Source organism: Cetorhinus maximus, chromosome 8 (assembly GCF_964194155.1).
Source record: "Cetorhinus maximus chromosome 8, sCetMax3.hap1.1, whole genome shotgun sequence".
Classification (NCBI taxonomy): Eukaryota; Metazoa; Chordata; class Chondrichthyes; order Lamniformes; family Cetorhinidae; genus Cetorhinus; species Cetorhinus maximus.
The window spans coordinates 49,337,485-49,357,273 of record NC_135886.1 but is presented as its reverse complement, the minus strand read 5'-3'; positions in this window follow the sequence as shown (position 1 = coordinate 49,357,273).

Below are 19,789 nucleotides of genomic sequence, written 5' to 3'. Positions count from 1 at the left end.
TTAGACAGCACCTTCCAAACTCACGACCACTACCATCTAGACGGACAAAGGCAGCAGATAGATGGGTAGATGGGAATGCCACCACCTGGAAGTTCCCCTCCAAGTCACTCACCATCCTGACTTGGAAATATATCACCGTTCCTTCACTGTCGCTGGATCAAAATCCTGGAACTCCCTCCCTAACAGCACTGTGGGTGTACCTACACCACATGGACTGCAGCAGTTCAAGAAGGCAGCTCACCACTACCTCCTCAAGGGCAACTAGGGATGGGCAATAAATGCTGACCTAGCCAGCGAAGCCCAAATCCCATGAATGAATAAAAGGGAATTCTCCATTAGAACCCGCGTGCTGAACCTTCTAACTGCTCCAGCCTATCCTTTGTTCAGCTCCCATGAGTTACCTGGCTGTCAGCCTGAGCTGCTCCCTGCAATAATTTCAGAGCAGCATTGGAGGGATCCTGGGCTCATGTTGTCCATGCACTAATTAGTCTCAGTAATGACACAAAGACTGGGGAGATCTGCAAAGGGAAATTTTCTGCAGAGAGTGAGGGTGGGGAAGTGAGTATGGTAGAGATACAAACTGTTGAAGCTTGCAGTTCAGCACTAAGGTTGGTAATAGGTTAGTGCCATTAACTGGGGATTAGGGATGGGATATTTGGCAAGGGGGTGAGGTAGAATCCTCTTCCTGCTCACATTGCAGCGGCTTCCGTTGGAAAGTGTAAGTGTGTGGATATTGGCTGAAGACTTGTTGTGACTCCACCCATGACTGAACAGCCTGTTAATAGTGAAGACAGGGTTTTCCAATGGTTTTCAGGGCACCGATGTCACAACTAAATGGGGATGCCAAGCCCACATTTGATGGAAATTAGACTCGGGGAGTAATTTTCCTGGATGCAGCCTCCTTATTGGAGGCCACATCCCAGCTCACTATCTAATTAATGATAGCGGGCAGATTCCCAATGCGGCTGGCCCAATCACAGGCCCTGAAGTTTCTAGAGCCTCAACTGCCCCTGCAAGAAAGGTAGGTGCTGCTGAGGCAGGTAGAAATGCGAGGGCAACACAAAATGGACTTGCACTCAAGAGGAGTGAAAATTATTGAATGAATGCAGTCCCCTCCTATGGGAGGGGAAACCCTTATTCCCTTGTTATGCTGTTAACGAATGTCAGTCATTTATGATTCTGGTTTTGTTTAAATAATGAATAAGTCTCTTAAGTGAGACTCAAACCTACAAACCTCTAAAGGCATTAACCCAAAAAGTGCACAAAATTGGGTGTAGGTGTATTTGTTAATTAAAGATTCCTTGGTGTTAGAGACCTTGTTAGTCAATCCCCTGAATTACCATCCACACTTAAATTTAAACAAAAATATTTTTAACAAAATACACCATAACAGATTAGAAGCACAATAATATTATCCTTGACAATTCACCGGGTGTTTTGGTTCTAAATGATTCTTAGTCATTTTTAATAAAAATTAAGCTCTCTTTCGATAGTGTTTTAGGTAAACTGCACAGGGGGGTTTATTGATTTACACATATGAGGGAATAAAATATTCACAGGGTATTAAAGAGCCCGATTACTGATACGAAGAGCTGAAGCATGGTGTGCTTGTGTGACTGAAGAATGCTAAACGATTCATCCTTTGTGCTTCTTTGAGGTTCTTAAGTACAAGCTGGTTGTTCTAAGCTCGCAATGCCCTGAATGCTATTTTCAAACAGTATCACTGAGCACAATTATAGGATTTGAATTGAGCGTGTTTTTAAAAATGCACAATTAACAGAGCTTAGAACAGAGAGATTAACTTGCAAGGGAAGGCTCAGCCACAGTTCTAATTGAACGTTAAAAATGTTGTCTTGTGTTTACCATTTATCATTTTGCAAGAAACATCTAGAACATTGTGTCCTGACATCTTGGTCTTTGAACGTGTGATTAATGGATGCATGTACAGAGCGCACATTGTATTGCTGTTGTGAACTTCCAACGGGACTGATGTTCACTTCCCTCCTCTCACTGGTGTAAATATCACGTTTTTACTCAAAAGAACCAGATGGGAGATGAGGAGATTGTTTTTTTACACAGTAAGTTGTTATGAGAAGGTGGTGGAAGCAGGTTTAATACTAAATTTCCAGAGGGCATAAGTTTTATGCTTGAAAAGAAAGGAACATTACAGGGCTATGGGGAAAGAGCAGGGGTGTGAGACTAATTGGAGAAGTCTTTCAAAGAACCGGTACAGGTACTTTAGGCCAAATGGCCTCCTTCTGTGCTGAAAGAATCTATGACCACTTTGTGCTGCTTCATCCAGCACTTAAAGTGAAAAAAAACTCTTGGAGAAAATGTTTAAAACTGGACTTAGGGCAGAGCTGCAGCTCCACTTGGACAATGTCCTCATTTCACACATCTGCTTGTTATCATAAGCACAACACATCCAGCATCACTTGCAGAGAAAACCCTTCTGAGCTTTTCCCCTGATATCTTTGACCTCTCTGCCCTTTTTTTAAAATTCATTCATGGGATGTGGGCATATTGCCCATCCCTAATTGCCCTTGCGAAGGTGGTGAAACGCCGCCTTCTTGAACGGCTGCAGTCCATGTGGTGAATGCACTCGCACTGTGCTGTTGGGTAGGGAGTTGCAGGGTTTTGACGTAGTGACCATGATGGAACGACGATATATGTCCTTTGGGTGGTGTGGGACTTGGAGGTGATCTTCGAGATGGTGGTGTTCCTATGTACTGTTGTCCTTGCCTTTCTAGTAGAGATTGCAGGTTCAGGAGATTCTGTCAAAGAAATCTTGGCAAGTTGCTGCATTGTTTCTTGTTTAACTGCAAATGCATCGAACTGCCTTGTGAGCAAAGGTGTAACTCCATGAGCCATGAGCTCACACAGAGGTGTTACAGTTTGATGAGTGTAGAGGACTCAATGGGGCAAATTGTTCTCTATAGTGCATGTACACATCAAGAAACAAATGGAGTCAAAACTGTGCACCTGTAATACATAAAATTCTCCTCTTGGTGTTCAATTTCCTTCATGGTCTTGCCCTATAACCTCCACGAGGACTACAACCCTTAAAGAATTCTGTGTTCCTCCAATTCTGCCCCACCATTGGGGTCTGTGCCTTCAGTTGTCGAGGGCTTAAGCTTTGGAATTCCCTCCCTAAGGCCCTCTGCCTCTCCACCTCCCACTCCCAAGACACTGCTTAAAACATAGCTCTTTGACCCAGCATTTGGTCTCCTGTCTTAATGCCTTATTCTTTGACTTGGTGTCAAATTTTGTTTGATGACACTCCTGTGAAGCACCTTGGGATTTCTTACCACTTGAAACACGCCGGCCGGGATTTTCCAGCCCTGCCACAGGATCTTCCAGTCCTGCCGAAAGTCAATGGGCTTTTGGCTGGCCTGCTGCATCCCCTGTGATGGATTCCACAACGGCGGGGCTGGAAAATCCCGGCTGCTATATAAATGTAAGCTGTTGCTGTTGAATCAGTTGTATGACTGAATTCCTGATACATGACCATGGTACATGAAGCTTTGCATTGGAAATGATAAAGGAGCAAAGAAAGCCCTGAACTGCAGGGTACAGTTTGTTCACATTGTAAGGCATTAGTCATACAGTTAAAAAAACTTGGGGGGTAGAGAACCAAAATTCGTATACTTTCACTTCTCTTTTTGTTATCAAAGGGTCCATGTCTTTTTTTAAGCTTGTTTTTGGTCTGTGCAATTTGATATCAGATGACATTGTGCAATCTAAATTCTGCAGCAAGTACCAATAGAAATGGAGTAATGCTTTTCACTTGTCAGTCTTGTGTTATTAGGGGGTGTTCGGCACTTGGGACTGGTTGGAGACTGACCAAACTTGTTTCCTGTTGGGCCCTCACAGCTCTCAGAGAGAGAGAGAGAGAGAGAGAGAAAGTTTCATCCATTAATCTCAGCTAGATTTAAACCGACAGCTCTGCTAGGGCAGGGTGTTGACAGACTGTGCCTTACAAGAAACATGTTTTGCTTAACATCTGCCTACTTGAAATATTTTACCTTTGGGGTTTCCGGACATTTCCTATGCTGCTGAGTCAGAGCCAGTTTTCAACAAACTCATTCTTGTTCATTTCTGTCTTCCTCAGGAGAAACACTCAGCACAACTTCTTGCAAAATATAATAGCCCACTTCTCCAACTTACTGTAGAGACTGTCAACTAGATCTAATGCAGCCTATTGCAGTGGGAACCATGGCAGCTGGCCCACTTAATCACAGGACAGAACATAAGAACTAGGAGCAGGCGTAGGTAATTCAGCCCCTCGAGCCTGCCCCGCCATTCAATATGATCATGGCTGATCTCATTTCGGCCTCAACTCCAATTTCCCGCCCTCTCCCCATAACCTTTCAACCCGTTACTAATTAAAAATCTGTCTATCTCCTCCTTAAATTTATTCAGTGTCCCGGCATCCACTGCACTCTGAGACAGTGAATTCCACAGATTCACGACCCTTTGAGAAAAGTAATTCCTCCTCATCCCTGATTTAAATCTACCACCCCTTAGCCTAAAACTATGGCCTCTCATTCTAGAATGCCCCACAAGGGGAAACATCCGCTCCACGTCTAATTAGTCTATCCCCTTTAGCATCTTATATACCTCAATTAGATCTCCTCTCATCCTTCTAAACTCTAGCGAGTACAGGCCTAAACTGCTCAAATTCTCCTCGTAAGACAAGCCACGCATCTCTGGAAACAATCTAGTGAACCTCCTCTGAACCGCCTCCAATGCAACTACATCCTTCCTCAAGGGGACCAAAACTGTGCACATTACTCCATGTGCAGTCTCACCAATGCCTTGTACAGTTGCAACAACACTTCCCTATTTTTATACTCTATTCCTTTAGCAATAAATGCCAAAATTCCATTTGCCTTCCTTATTACCTGCTGTACCTGCATACTAGCTTTCAGCGAATCATGCTCAAGGACACCCAGATCCCTCTGCACTGAAGCATTCTGAAGTTTCTCTCCATTTAAATAATAAGTCGCCTTTTTATTCTTCCGATCAAAATGGATAACCTCACACTTATCCACGTTAAACTCCATCTGCCAAATTTTGGCCCATTCATCTAACCTGTCCATGTCCATTTGTAAATTTCTTATTTCTTCATTGTAACTTACTTTCCTACCTATTTTGGTGTCATCTGCAAATTTAGCTATAGCACCTTCTATCCCTGAATCCAAGTCATTAATATAGATTGTAAATAGTTGAGGCCCAAGGACTGAACCCCTGCGGCACCCCACTAGTTACAGCTTGCCATCCATAAAAAAGAGGCCCCGTATCAGTCTCCAGATGGTGGCAACCTCCTCCGATTACGCTGGAAGGCACAAGGGGCTGACGCAGGATTCCCAGGATGTGTATTATGCTCATTAATGAGGCATTGACACCCATTATCCCTGAGCCCACTGCAATTCAGGGGTTAAATGGGAACCATACAGCTTACCCACACCTTCTGAAGGCTGCTCAGCAAACCCTGCAGGGTTTGCCAGGGTCCTACCAGGGTGGGGAGGTTCAGCAGAGGGTGTCCCTCATTATCAGGCAGAGTATTTCATAGAGAGATATGGCATTAGGAAGAGGGGGAGGGAGCTGCTGAAAGCCACCACCCTATCCTTGTCTCTACTGTCCTCCCCTCTCCCGTGACACCACCCCGTAAACCCCCACCTCGCCCTCATTCACCTTTGGGCTGGGATCCCTCAGCGATCCTGTGCCTCTTATGCATTGCCAACAGCAGCCATGCTCCTGAGGGCACTGACAAGCAATGGAGAGCTGCTGGCCTCTGATTGACCAACAGCTCTCAGTGGGCGGGACTTCCGCTGCCAGGTCTTCAATCCCAGAGAAGGCCTAGTGGTGGCCACTTCACTGCCCAAATACCATCCATGGAACTGATGGAGGTTCCCTGCTGGTTTGCCAGCCGATGGGCGAGTCCCCCATCAGGCCAATTAAATCCAGCCCTGTAGGACGGCACTTAGGTGGTCCTTGACTACCCATTTACTGTACGGCAATGTAGCATCTTAGCTTATGGTGAAAATTCGCAATAAGGATCAAGAGTCATTAGGCCAGTTCACAAAAAAGACAAGAGCTTTTGGAAAAGCTGTTAATTCATCCAACCTTGATCAAGCAGTGAATGTTCTCGTAAAACATAAGATCATCAAACACAGAAGGAGGCTATTGGGAATATTATGACTGTGCCAGACTGTGTTTGAATAAGCTATCCAATTAGTCCCACTCCCCCGCTTTTTCTCCATCTCCCTGCAAATGTTTCCTTTCCAAGAATTTGCTAAATTCCCTTCTGAAAGCTACCCTTTCTGGCAGCACATTCCAGATCACAATAAACTATTGCATAAAAAGAATTATCCTCATCATTACCTAATTCTTTTGTCATCTTAATAGACATCTCTTTAAACTTGATTTATGATAAGGTTCAGAGGTTTTTGCTGTACAAAACTGAGCATCATTGTTGAGGCAGTCGGAAATTTTTAATGCCTTGTTATCTTCACAAGTTCATAACAAATCAGACTTTACTTCTTAGATATTATCAAGGCTACAAATTGAGTGCAATGGATCATTTCATTAAACAATCATTTAGCTCTTGCGACAATCAGTTTTCTTAATGAAATGCCAATTATCCACTCAACTGGGCTGATCCCTAATAATCATATAGGGTGGTATTTTATACCCTCCCCGTGGAAAGTTTGAAGTTGGGGGCAGCATTTAATCGGACAGGAGGGTGTGGACTCTGTTGCCTTCCTGCCTCCACCCCAATTAAGTCCGCGACGGGAAGGCCCATGGACAACCTTCCTACCCTGCCGTCAATTGAGGCCCCTAAGTGGCCAATTAATGCCCAGTTAAGGGCCTTTTCCTGGCACCGCTGGTATTAGCTCAGCTGCAGGCAGGCCTGTCACCACATGAGGAGCGCGGCATGCAAACCTGCACAGATTGCCTGTAGCCTCCCAGGGACTCCCTCATTCAAAGGCACTCAGTGCCTGATCTGGGGAGCTGTCATCGGGAAGAGGGGGGCCTCTGACACCCACCCCTAGCCCTTGCTGCTGACTACTTACCCCCCTCCCCTGCAAAAGCCCCAACGCACAAAATCCTTCCTGCCAACACTCACCTGAGTCCAGGATCTAGTGTTGACCCGGGCCTTTGGTGGGTATCTTCCTCACAGCAGCCACCACCTCTCCAATGGTGCTGCTGAACAAAAGAGCTGCCAGCCTCTGATTGGCCAGCAGCCCTTGGCGGGACAGGGTCCTGACCCTGTGGAAAGCCCACAGGAGACCTCTCAACTACATAACTACATAACTGGCTTGTAATATTGGCAGGCCTTCCTCAAAGGAGGCAGTGCGAGTCTCTTGTCGACTCTCCAGCTGGTGGCCAAGACCCCCATTGCCTCCATAAAAGTTCCATCATGATCTTTGAGATGGCAGATCAACCAAAGAATCCATAGCAACTCACCTCCCTATTCTAATATTGATACCTTTTTAGAATTCATGGTTAACATCTGCTCTACAAAAAATTTATTAGCATTAATTTTGGAAAACAAAATGTTTTTTCTCATTACCGCTTTTGGCTGTACAGCAGCTTCCCAACCCACAACCTTCACCATCTAGAAGAGCAAGGCCAACAGCTGCATGGGAACCCGCTGCCTCCAGGTCACACATCACACATCATGCAGACTTGGGTATCTACCATCCATTCCTTTATCATTGCTGAGCATAAGTCCTGGAACTCCCTACATAACAGCACTGTGGGCGAACATTCACCACATGGAGTTCAGCGGTTCAAGAAAGCTCATCTTCCCAAGGGCAATAAACGTTGGCCTTGCCTGTAATGCCCATATCCTGGTCCCAACACTATATGGAAGAAGTCACCCAACATTAATTTTGCCTGGCATTGCCAATTAGTGACCCCAGAGGGGCATTCACCGTCCAATTAAGGATGATGGTGAGCTTGAGCTGGAGATCCAATAAGCAGCCCTCCAGCACGAAGGAGTTGAGTTTGCTGCTACAGGTGAGGGAGAGAGAGAGAGAGAGAAAGAGAGAGAGAGAGAGAGAGAAAGAATGCCTTCATCGGTAGGTGTTCTCAGCACTCTTAACATTTTTGAATAAAAAATGGCCACAGCAGCCAGATCACCATTGTGGAGCTGGAAAGCAGTGGCTAGGTAGAGGGGGGCCTGAAAGTCAGCTTCGGAGGCTAGAATGTGGGAGGCCAGCCTGGAATGTGTTGGAATAGGCCAGTCTAGAAGAAACAAAGGTATGGATGAGGGTTTCAGCAGCAGATGAGCTGAAACAGAGACAAAGTCGGAAGACATCCCAGAGGTGAAAAGAAACGGCCTCAGTGGTGGCATGGTTGGAAGCTCACCTCAGGATCAAATGTGACACCAAGGTTACAAATAGACGGGCTTAATCTGATAAAGACAAAAAATTACTGCGGATGCTGGAAATAGCAACGAATGCAGTAGACTAAGTTAGGGGAAATGCAAGTGAAATGCTGCTTCACTTGAAAGGAGTGTTTGTAAAAACTCAGCAGGTCTGGCAGTCTCGGTGGAGAAGAAAAGAGTCGACGTTTCGAGTCCACATGACTCTTCAACAGAACTGAGTATAGTTAGGAGAGGGGTGAAAAATAAGCTTGTTTAAGATGGGGGGCGGGGGGAGAGAAGTTGAGGGTGGGGTGGTTGTAGGGACAAGCAAGCAGTGATAGGAAAAAAACAAAAGGGAGGGGGAAGAAATGGGGTGACTGTTGCCAGGGAGAGAGATGGTAACCAAGGAACAGAGTTTGGAGCGGGCATTGAAAACAATGACTTCAGCCTTCCCAGTGTTCAATTGGAGGAAGTTTCCACTCATCCAGTACTGGATGTCAGATAAGCAGTCTGATAATTCAGCAGCACTGGAGTCATAGAGATGGTGGTGAGGTAGAGCTGGGTGTCATCAGTGAGCATGTGAAAACTAATGCTGTACCTTCAGATGATGTCACCAATAGACAGCACATAGATGAGAATTAGGTGGGGGCCAAGGACCAATCCTTGGGGACACCAGAGGCAACGATGCAGGAACAGGAAGAGACGGTTGAAGACATGGCCACAAATTTTGCCAAAGACTCCCTCCAGGCCTAGTGTTTTTTTTATTATTAAGATGTGGGCATCATTACCCAGCACTCATTACCCTTGAGAAGGCGGTGGTGAGCTGCCTTCTTGAACCGCTGCAGTCCATGTGGTGTAAGTACACCCACAGTGCTGTTAGGTAGGGGGTTCCAGGATTTTGACCCAGTGATAGTGAAGGGACGACGATATATTTCCAAGTCAGGATGGTGAGTGACTTGAAGGGGAACTTCCAGGTGGTCGGGTTCCCATGTATCTACTGCCCTTGTCCTTCTAGGTGGTAGCGGTCGCAGGTATGGAAGGTGCTGTCGAAGGAGCCTTGGTGAGTTGTTGCAGTGCATCTTGTAAATGGTACACACTGCTGCTACTGTGCATCTGTGGTGGAGGGAGTGAATGGTTAAAGTGGGGGATGAAGTGCCAATCGTGTGGACTGCTTTGCCTTGGATGATTTCGAACTCCTTGAGTATTGTTGGAGTTGCACTCATCCAGGCAAGTGGGAAGTATTCCATCACACTCCTGACTTGCACCTTGTAGATGGTAGAAAGGCTTTGGGGAGTCAGTCTCCAACTTCACAGAATCACAGAAACACAGGATTTTAACAGTACAGAAGGAGGCCATTCATCCCACGTATGTGCACTGGCTCTCCAAATGAGCATTATGACCTCGTGCCATTGCTCTGCCTTTTCCCTGTACCCCTGCACATTGTTTCTATTTAAATAATCTAATGTCCTCTTGAATGCTTCGATTGAACCTGCTTCCACCACACTTCCAGGAAGAGCATTCCAGACCAAACTACTCGTCGTGTGAAGAAGTTTTTTCTCACATCACATTTGCTTCTTTTGCAAATCATTTTAAATCTGTGCCCTCTCATTCTTGATCCTTTTACGAGCAGGAACAGCTTCTCCCTATCTACTCTGTCCAGCCCCCTCATGGCTTTGAACACTTCTATCAAATCTCCTTTTAGCCTTCTCTCCTCCAAGGAGAACAGTCCCAACCTCTCCAATCTATCCTCATAACTGAACTTTCTCATCCCTCGAACCATTCTTGTAAACCTCTTCTGCGCTCTCTCCAATGTGTTCACATCCTTCCTGTAGTGTGGCACCCAGAACTGTACACAATATTCCAGCTGAGTTCCAGCGAGTGTCTTATATAAATTCAGCATAACCTCCCTGCTCTTGTACTCTATGCCCCTATTAGTAAAGCCCAGGATACTATATGCTTTATTAACTGCATAATCTTTATTTCACTGCTGTCTTGCTTCTATGAAGTGAACCACCTTCCCAACAATTTGTGGGAATTTGTGGTACCAGGCATGAGGGACTTCATTTACATAGAGAGTCTGAAGAAGTTGAGATTGTTCTCTCTAGGCAAGGTTAAGGGGAGATTTAATAGAGGTGTTCAAAATTGTGAAGGATTTTGGTAGAGTAAAAGAGGACAAACTGTTTCCAGTGGCAGAGGGTCAGTTAACCAGAGGACACAGATTTAAGAACCAGAGGCAAAATAAGAAGTGGTAAGACCACACATACAGTACTGCATTCAGTTTTGCCCTCCTTGTTAAAGGAGGAATATAATTTCACTGAAGGCAGTTCAGGGAAGGTTCCCATGGTTGGGATGAAGGAATTGTCCTATGAGGAAAAGTTGAGCAGATTGAGCCTATACCCACTGGAGTTTAGAAGAATGAGAGGTGTTCATATTGGAACATATAAGGCTCTGAGGGGGCTTGACAGGGTAGATGCTGGGAGGATGTTGCCCCTCATGGGGTGGGGGGGTGGTCTAGAACTAGGGGATACAGTTTGAAAATAAGGGTTCTCCCATTTAAGATAGAAATGAGGAGGAATCTCTTCTCTCAGAGGGCTGTTAATCTTTGGAATTCTCATTCTCTTCCACAGAGAGCAGTGGAGACTGGGTCATTGAATATATTCAAGGCTGAGTTAGACAGACTTATAATCAGCAAGGGAGTTAAGTGTTATGGGGGACAGGCAGGAAAATGGAGCTAAGGGCACAATCAGATCAGCCATGATCTTACTGAATGGTGGGGCAGGCTTGAGGGGTAATATAGCCAACTTCAGTTCTTATTTCTTATGTTCTTAAGGAGAACATTTTTTACACAGCAAATTGTTATGATCTAGAATTCACTGTCTGAAAGGGCGTGGAAACAGATTCATTCAAAACTTTCAAAAGGGAATTGGATAAAGTGGAAATAGCTGTGGGTAAAGAGCAGAGGAGGGGGAGTAATTGGATAGCTTTCCAAGGACAGACATAGACATGATGGGCAGATAACAGCATAAATGCATGGGTGTACATATCAGGAAAGTTGACAGGCCAGGTATCTTTTCTCTTGAAAGGCTGAGGGGTGACCAATAGAGATCTTTATAATCATGAAAAGTTTTGATAGAGAGGATACAGAGAGAATGTTTCCTCTTATGTGGAAGACCATAACTAGATGCCATCAATATTACACTGTCACCAAGAAATCCAATCGGAAATTCAGAAGAAACTTCTTCATTCAAAGAATAGTGAGAGCGTGGAATTCACTATTACAAGGAGTGGTTGAATCGAATGGTATAGATGCATTAAAGGGAAACTAGATAAGCATATGAGGGAGAAGGGAGGATTACGATATGGATTTAGATGAGGAAAGTTGGGAGGAGGCTTAAATGGAGCATAAACCACTGTAATTTCAAATAAAAAATGCATTTTTCAACCAGGCTACCACTGTGGGAGAGGAGGAGGAGGCGGGGGCGTTTGGGAGTGGGGGTGGGGGGGTGTTGTGGGGGTGGAGTTAACCCTTGTAAAGGGAAACATACGGCTGCTGCAGCACCCAGACATGCAGGGCCTCTAAACCTAGTGTGCTGTCCCCACTTACCCTCCCCCAGTCTGCTGCTGAGAGGACACCACCGGCCAGTTAAACTGGCCACCTACACCTGCGAGAGTCTGGAGGTTGACTGGAAAATTCCAGTTAGCCTCAGTTAATAGATCTTAACTGGCTGTAAATAATTAATTGGCTACCTGCTGCATGGGGGGCAGTTGATACTGCCGTACCTACCCCCCATCCTGCCTCTGGAAAAATGGCCCCACGGCAGTGTGGAACTAGGTTTGGTTTGGTTTGCAGGCCGGCAGTGTTATTTTCAGTGCCCTCCCGTCTCCATTCCCACCCCTCATGTGGCCTAAAAATCAGGCGCCTGCCGTTAACATGTAGACACATCAGAAAGAGACAATGAATCTATCTTACTGTGTTGTTGGGTTGGAGATGTTTCAATGGTATTCAAAGAATGCTAGCTATAAAAGCTCTAACACTTATTTTAACATATTTACATATTATAGAGAACACTCTTACAAGCTTCTGACCATGGTCGCTTTCCTCTTACTTTCACTTTAGAATGTCCCTGAGTCTCACATCACATGAGTATGTGTCACTCCCTTCTGTGACACCACAGCCTATTACAGTTAACCCTTTATGGAACCTAGTCTAACAAACTCCATTATTCTACATCTCCCCCCAAGTCTCTGTTCAGACTTCAACATACGAACATGCGAATTAGGAGCAGGAGTAGGCCACTCGGCCCCCCTGAGCCTGCTCCGCCATTCAATAAGATCATGGCTGATCTGAATATAACCTTAACCCCACATTCCTGCCTACCCCTGATAAACTTTCACTCCCTTGTTAATTAAGAATCTATCTAGTTCTGCCTAAAAATATTCAAAGACTCTGCTTCCATCTCCTTTTGAGGAAGAGAGTTCCAAAGACTCACAACCCTCAGAGAAAAAAATTTTCCTCATCTCTGTCTTAAATGAGCGACCCCTTATTCTTAAATCGTGATCCCTAGTTCTAGATTCTCCCACCAGAGGAAACATCCTCTCCACATCCACCCTGTCAACGTTCTCTGATGCCCCTGGAAACCCAATTCTCAGTCTCCTAGTCATTCTGAACATTTCAGTGTTTTGAAGTCTCATAGGAAATGTAGCCTGTTTTTGATCTCTTCGGTAAATGTCCTTTCTTTCTCTCTCCATGTTCTCTTTTTGTTCTCTCTTCTCTCTCTTCCTCTTGCTTTTTGAGATTCTCAACTTCTTTTACACCGATAAGCATTATGGTGCCTTCACTAATCTGCTGTACCTCGTTCTCCTCTCACTTGTAAGGAATAAGGCATTTGTGTTCTGTTGTTGGTCCTCTGGATATTGTTGAACAGAATTTGAACTAGTAAATAGTTCAGGATCACTTGCTTCAGGGTCTCCTTTCATTTTTGATGATTGTGACCTCTCTAGTCTCTGATTTTCACTCCGTTGCTCAATTGCGATCAAAACTCTTCTGTCTCTTCTTCCTGTGCCCTGTTCCATCTGGACAATTGAAGATCTCGGGTGTGGTGATTTTTCCACTATTTCTCCAAATTGCAGTTGATCTCTGATTCAAGCCTGTTCTCCCTGTCAAAGGCCTGATAATGTTCTCACTTTATGACGACTATCATAGTATTTCATCTATTTACTTCGGTAAGTTTCCTCTCTTTCTCGTATTTTATCCAAGTCCGTGTCTTTGACCTATGGCATCAATGTATGTGGAAGGGTAGGAATCTGTGGCCGCATCCTTCTTCCTATGAGTAACTCACGTGGAGCCAATCCATTCTGCAAGGGTGACGAACTGTAACTCAAGAGCACTAGTTAAAAATCCACATTTTTTTTTCAGTGATGCCTTTACAGTTCTGATACTTCTCTCTGCTTCTCCATTAGCCCGAGGAAACCTTGGTGAACTTGTATGAAAAAATCCAAATAATTCAGTAAACTCTTGAAACTCGATGTTCATGAATTGTGGACCATCACCTGATAGCATCAGGAATTCCAAATAGGGTGAAAATTTCTTTCAAGGACATTATCACTGCTTCTGATGTGTGACCATGTAACTGTTTCATTTCAATCCACCTCGAGTAGTAATCTACTACTATTATGAGCATTTTCTCCCTATGCTCAAGTAAATCCATTCCCAGACATTCCCATAGCCTTGTAGGAAGAGATGATGACATTAGCAATTCTTCTGATTCCTGCCTGTGAATTGTACATGTGATACTTCGGGATATCATTTCTTCCAATGACTTTGAGACACCTGGCCCCTAAACCCAACACCATTCTCTGGCTCTGCACCCGGTAATACCTAAATGACCTAGATGTAAACGTTGTAAGATTTCAAGTCTCAGTGATCTCGGGATTACTATTCTATCATCATATACCAGTAAATCATCAATCACTGTTAGATGTGCTCTCTGCTCGAAATATGGTCTCGGGATAGGACTAAGTGGTATATATGTTGGCCATCCTCTAAAGCAACATCCTCCAATCTGCTTACGTTCCTCGTCTGATTTCTGAGCCGCTTTGATTTCATTCAATCTTGGTGTCATTGCCAGTAATGTATGGACTGTCGTTACAGCGAACTCCTCTACTTCTTCCATAAAGTCAATATCGCATCCCTCTGGATTCTCTGTTTCAATGGCCGGGATTTTCCATTGGGTGTGTCCGGTGGTATGAGCGGACAAATGGCAAGAAGACCAAAAATTGGTTTCACAACATCTTGAAACTAGTTTGCAATCGTCCGCTCAGCTCGGTGATAGCGGGCCACGTTTCCCACCATCAGACATCAGGAACCTCATTGTAATACATCAGCATATCATTATAAGGCCAGCCCACCAGACCCATCCACACCCCCACCCCTACTGAATTGTCCACCCATGTCAGCGGGAACAGCACATAAGTGACGTGTACCTGGCAGGCATGCACCTCGGGACCTCATGGTTTGTTTGCCAACCTTGCTTCGGTCAGCACTCGCAGTCATCAGCTTCAGGCTTCACAGGCAGCACCACATCGCTTTTAGGGGGGCTCACGGGCAGGTCGCTACCTACCAGATCAGTCATATATGAGTGGCTTTTCAATGGCTGCAGGGCTAGGGCTTGCTTGGGGAAGGGGGAGAAGTGGCCTCAGGCAAGGGAAGAGGCTGCAGGGCGAGGGCTGTACTGGGGAAGGAGGGTATCCCGGAGTGTGTGTGTGGGGGCACATGTTGATCTGTGCATGTGGCCTCAAGATGGTGAGGGCTGAGGAGGCAGCCTCCAGAGGAGATGAGCCAGATGGAGATGTGAGGGTATGTGTGTGAGAATGGGTGGTGATGTCCCATGAGCTGGCAGTGAGTGAGATGCCAGTGAATGTGTGATGGGCTTGAGTGTGTGAGTTTAGAGTGATGAGATGGTTGCCATACCCTGGCTGCATAGAGATCATTCATCCTCTATCTGCATTGGATAACCTCTTCTGTGCAGCATTGGCACTGACCACCATTGCCACCACCTGCCATGCTGGATTGGTGATGCTGCTGCTCGTCCTGCAGCCAGAGTGGGATGAGAGGACATCATGGTGGGCCTCCGTGGCATCCAAATAGCATTCCAGTGATGCATCATTAAACTTGGGGGCTGCAGTCGTTTTACCTTTTGTGGACATCTTCCCTGCAATAGTTGTGGGCTGGAAGCACTGAGATGTGTGTGCGCAGCTGGGCTTTAATATGGTGCCTGACATAGTGAAGCTGCGAGGTGATGACATGGCGGGAGAATGAGAGCCTGCCCACCATCAAAACAGTGCTTTTCCCTGGAATGCATAAGTAATGCGGCAGGTTTGGGACGATACGATGTGAAAACCTGCCACTTTTACCACACTTAGTGCAAACCTGGAATGATTCCACCCAATGTATGCTAATACATCTGCTGTGCTCTGTTATTTCCCTAGAACATATATGGTATGAGTATCAAGCCTCATCAATCTTAATTTAAAACTTTAAACTCTTGGTGACATTGCTGCAAGCTCTTTCGAATTCAGTGGTATAACTAGTTTTATGGTCTGTTTCTATCGTAATGTGAAGACCTAAGGTGTAGTCAGCAAATTTCTCACATACCCATGTGGCTACTAATGCTTCCTTTTTGATTACTGCTTCTCTGTATCTGTTAATAACTGTGATGAGTAATAGACTGGTCTGCACTTTCCATCTCTTTGTACCTGAAAAAGTACTGCGTCCAATCCTGTAGAGGGTCTGTCCGCTGCTATTATTGGAGGTAACTCCAGATCAGAATGTGCTAATACCTCTGATGGCATCAACCTCTCCTTGATTTTTTGAATGATTTCGGATAAGCTTCTTCCCGTTGTCTTGGTGTAACAACTGGCGTTGTAGTTCATTGAGCTCTGTTAAGAGTTTTAGAAATTTTGCCACTTGATTCACCATTCCCATGAAACGTTGTAACTCCGTGATGTTCCTAGGAGCTGGAAATTCTCTTATGACTCTGGTCTTCAGTGGGTCAACTTTTATTCCTGGTGCACTCACTGTGTGACCAAGGAACGTGATTGTTGTCTGTGAAAACTCACACCTGCCGTTGAGTGCCAATCCGGCCTCTTGTGGTCTCAGCATGCTCTCACTCTCCTGTCGTGCTCAGCTTGAGTGGACCCATGTATCAATACCTCATCCATGTGGCACAACTCCTTGTAAGCCTTCTAAAAGATTTGACCTTGTTCTTTGAAAGGTGCTGATGTTATTCCAAAGGGTAACCTGTTAAAACAGAATCTTCCAAATGGTGTTTTGTAAGTTTTGAGAAGCTTGGATTCCTTTTCTAGTGGTATTTGCCAGGACCCATTTTTAGCATCTAATTTAGAGAATATTGAGCTTTTCCCTAATATGGCTAAGCTCTCGTCTACTGACACCATTGGATGGATTTCTCTTTTCACAGACTTATTGAGTTGTGTGAGATCAACGCATATTGTTATGGAACCATTTGGCTTTGGAACCGGTACCATCCCTGTGCACCAACTCGCTGGCTCTTTTATGGGTGAAATGACTCCTTGTTTTAACATTGAGTAGATCACTTTCTTTACCTTTGGAAGTAATAAGTGCAGAACTTTTCCAGGTGATGAGAAGCATATTGGTTTCACTTCTGCGCTTATTGTTACAGGATACGCTGTTCTCAGCTTTCCCAATCCTATAAGTAACTTCAGAAATTCTGTTCTGAAGTCTCCCGGTTGATCTTCACCATTCTTTATTTTTTCTGCTCTTTGAATTAGATTCAATTCCATACATGTCTTTCTACTTGCAAGTAAACAACTCTGATCTTGAATTATATAGAGCACTTCAGTAATTACTTTCTCTCCGTGCTTTAAAGTAGCTGATAATTCTCGCTGAACATTCTGCTCTGTTCCTCCTGGTCCGTGTAGCTTTTTGCAGGATGGTTGAAGAACTCTCTTGTTTAACCATGGTTCAGTGTCTGAAAGAACCAAAACTGCTGTCCCGATATCAAACTTAAAGTGTGTCCAGTGACTTTCTACCAAGATCTTTGCACTCCAATAGCTTCTGCTTAATTCTTTAATCTATCCTAAGAAAGGTTTCTCTACTTCTTGCGAATCTTCAACTTCTTGGACTCTGTTTTCTTTTGAAACTATTTCTTTTTGAATGTTCTGCCTGTTTTTCTGCTGTGACATACTGCCTGAAACTAGCCCTCTTTTTGCACAAATGGCATTGCACATTTTTGATGGGACAATTTCTGCAGCAGCTAGTCAGGGCTGCCACCATTAGTTGCTTTTCATGCCACACTCTCAATTTTCCCTTTTTTATGCCTGACAAGTACAACTGTATCTGTTTCTTTAAGATTCTGGCTGTCTCTCTCCACTGACTACTGATCAGTTCTGTTTCCTGATCACGGCTTGCTTAATTAAATCGCATTTGCCAGTGCCAAGTCTTTGTGGGACTGCAAATTATCTGATAATAATAATCCATTACTCCAACACCTATTCTGTTGAGAATTAGCTCCTTTTTTAGACTTCCATACCCTCAATCTTCTGATAATCGGTACAAATCATTAATAAATGCATTGATGCTTTCCCTACGTCTCTGGGTTTGTTTATTGAACTTTACATGTTCTACAATGGTGGTCTTGCAGAGATTGAAATATGTCTCCAATGCATCAATAACTTCCTTTACTCTCATCAATCCCCAGGGTAGCTAAAATGTCATTTGCACAGTCATCCATTGTGTACAAAAGTATACTGATCTGCTCACAGTTTAGCTTCACAGTGAAACCCGATGTGGTGCGAAATCAAATGAATCTCTTGTGCCATTTTGGCCTTGCTTCGTCCTGATTTAGACCTGCAACTTTCTCAAAACTCTCTGGCCGAGGTAGAGATTTTACCAGCACCTTACTTTTACTGTTTGCCACCATATATTATTGTGTTGTTGGGTTGGAGAAGTTTCAATGATGTCTGAGAACAGCTAGCTATAAACACTCACATTTATTTTAACATTTTTACAGATTATGGAGAACACTCTTACAAGGTTCTGACCATCCTTGCTTTTTCCTTATTTTCACTTTAGAATTTCCCAGGGTCTCTCATCACAAGAGTGTACATCACTCTCTTCTATGACATCACAGACTATTACAGTTAACCCTTTATGGGACTTAGTCCAACATACTCCATTATACTACAGAAACCATAACTATTATTGCTCATGGAAGGTGGTCCACCACAAATACAAGCCATGGTAGATGGGATCATGTATACAGACAAGAATAAATCCTACAAGTGTAATAGATCACGTACAAGATTACACAAAGAACTAATCAGGTTTGAATGTTAAATACCAAAAATGAAGAAAAAATATACATTTCACAAATAAAGTAATAGATACATATACTGGAAAGGAAATGATGAGAAGTAATGAACATGATTGTGACCAAGAGAAGGAATATCCAAATGAACCATGTATTAGTGCTCCATTAGAAAAAGGAGCAATGGAAGAAAGTTACAATTGTTTTGAAATCTTTGTAGTTGGCATGACTAAAATCAATTTTAGCTTCAAACAAGGCATGGCTACACTATATATAGTAATAGGCATCCTTGACACTCCCAGAAGTGCAGCTCATCTAGCATATCTCCTCCCCAGTTCCTTGGTAAATGATAACAAGACTTTGCAGTCAAACAGAGAAACCTTCCCAGTGTATTCCAAATTACTGGAATGTGCCACATGCCATCATGTGATTTTCCTCGGTGTGTTTGATAATCTGGCATTAGGTCTCTGCACAATCATTGAGTAACAGTGGTTCTTATGAATCATAGAACCTATAGTACAGCAGGAGGCTATTCAGCCCATCGTGCCTGTGCCGGCTCTTTGAAAAAGCTATCCAATTGGTCAGGATCTTCCCTCATAGTCCTGCAATTTTCTTCGGTTCAACCTTTTATCCATTTCTCTTTTGAAGTTTATTATTGAATCTGCCTCCAATCACCCTTTTGGATCATAATAACATGCATATGAAAACAATCTCATCCCACCTCTGTCTCCTTTACCTTAAATCGGTGACCCCTGCTTACTGATTTTTTGGGGGCAATGTATTTATTTAGTGCGGGGGCTTCAACAGACTTGAGGTTAAATGTGAAGCTGGCTTAATATTGAAGAAGCCAGCAATGATGCTGAAACCTTTGCCATCATTACCTCTCCAAACCTGACTGCAGCTTCAGGATGTCGGACATACACAGATGACCCTGGAATGCTGAAATTGCAGTCTGTTGCTCAGGGTTCCAAAATAGCCTGAGCTGTGAAGCTCATAGTAGACAATTAGCAAAATCGGTGAGTACTTCAACTTTCCTGCTCCCACATCGCTGTTAGAAATTCCTTAC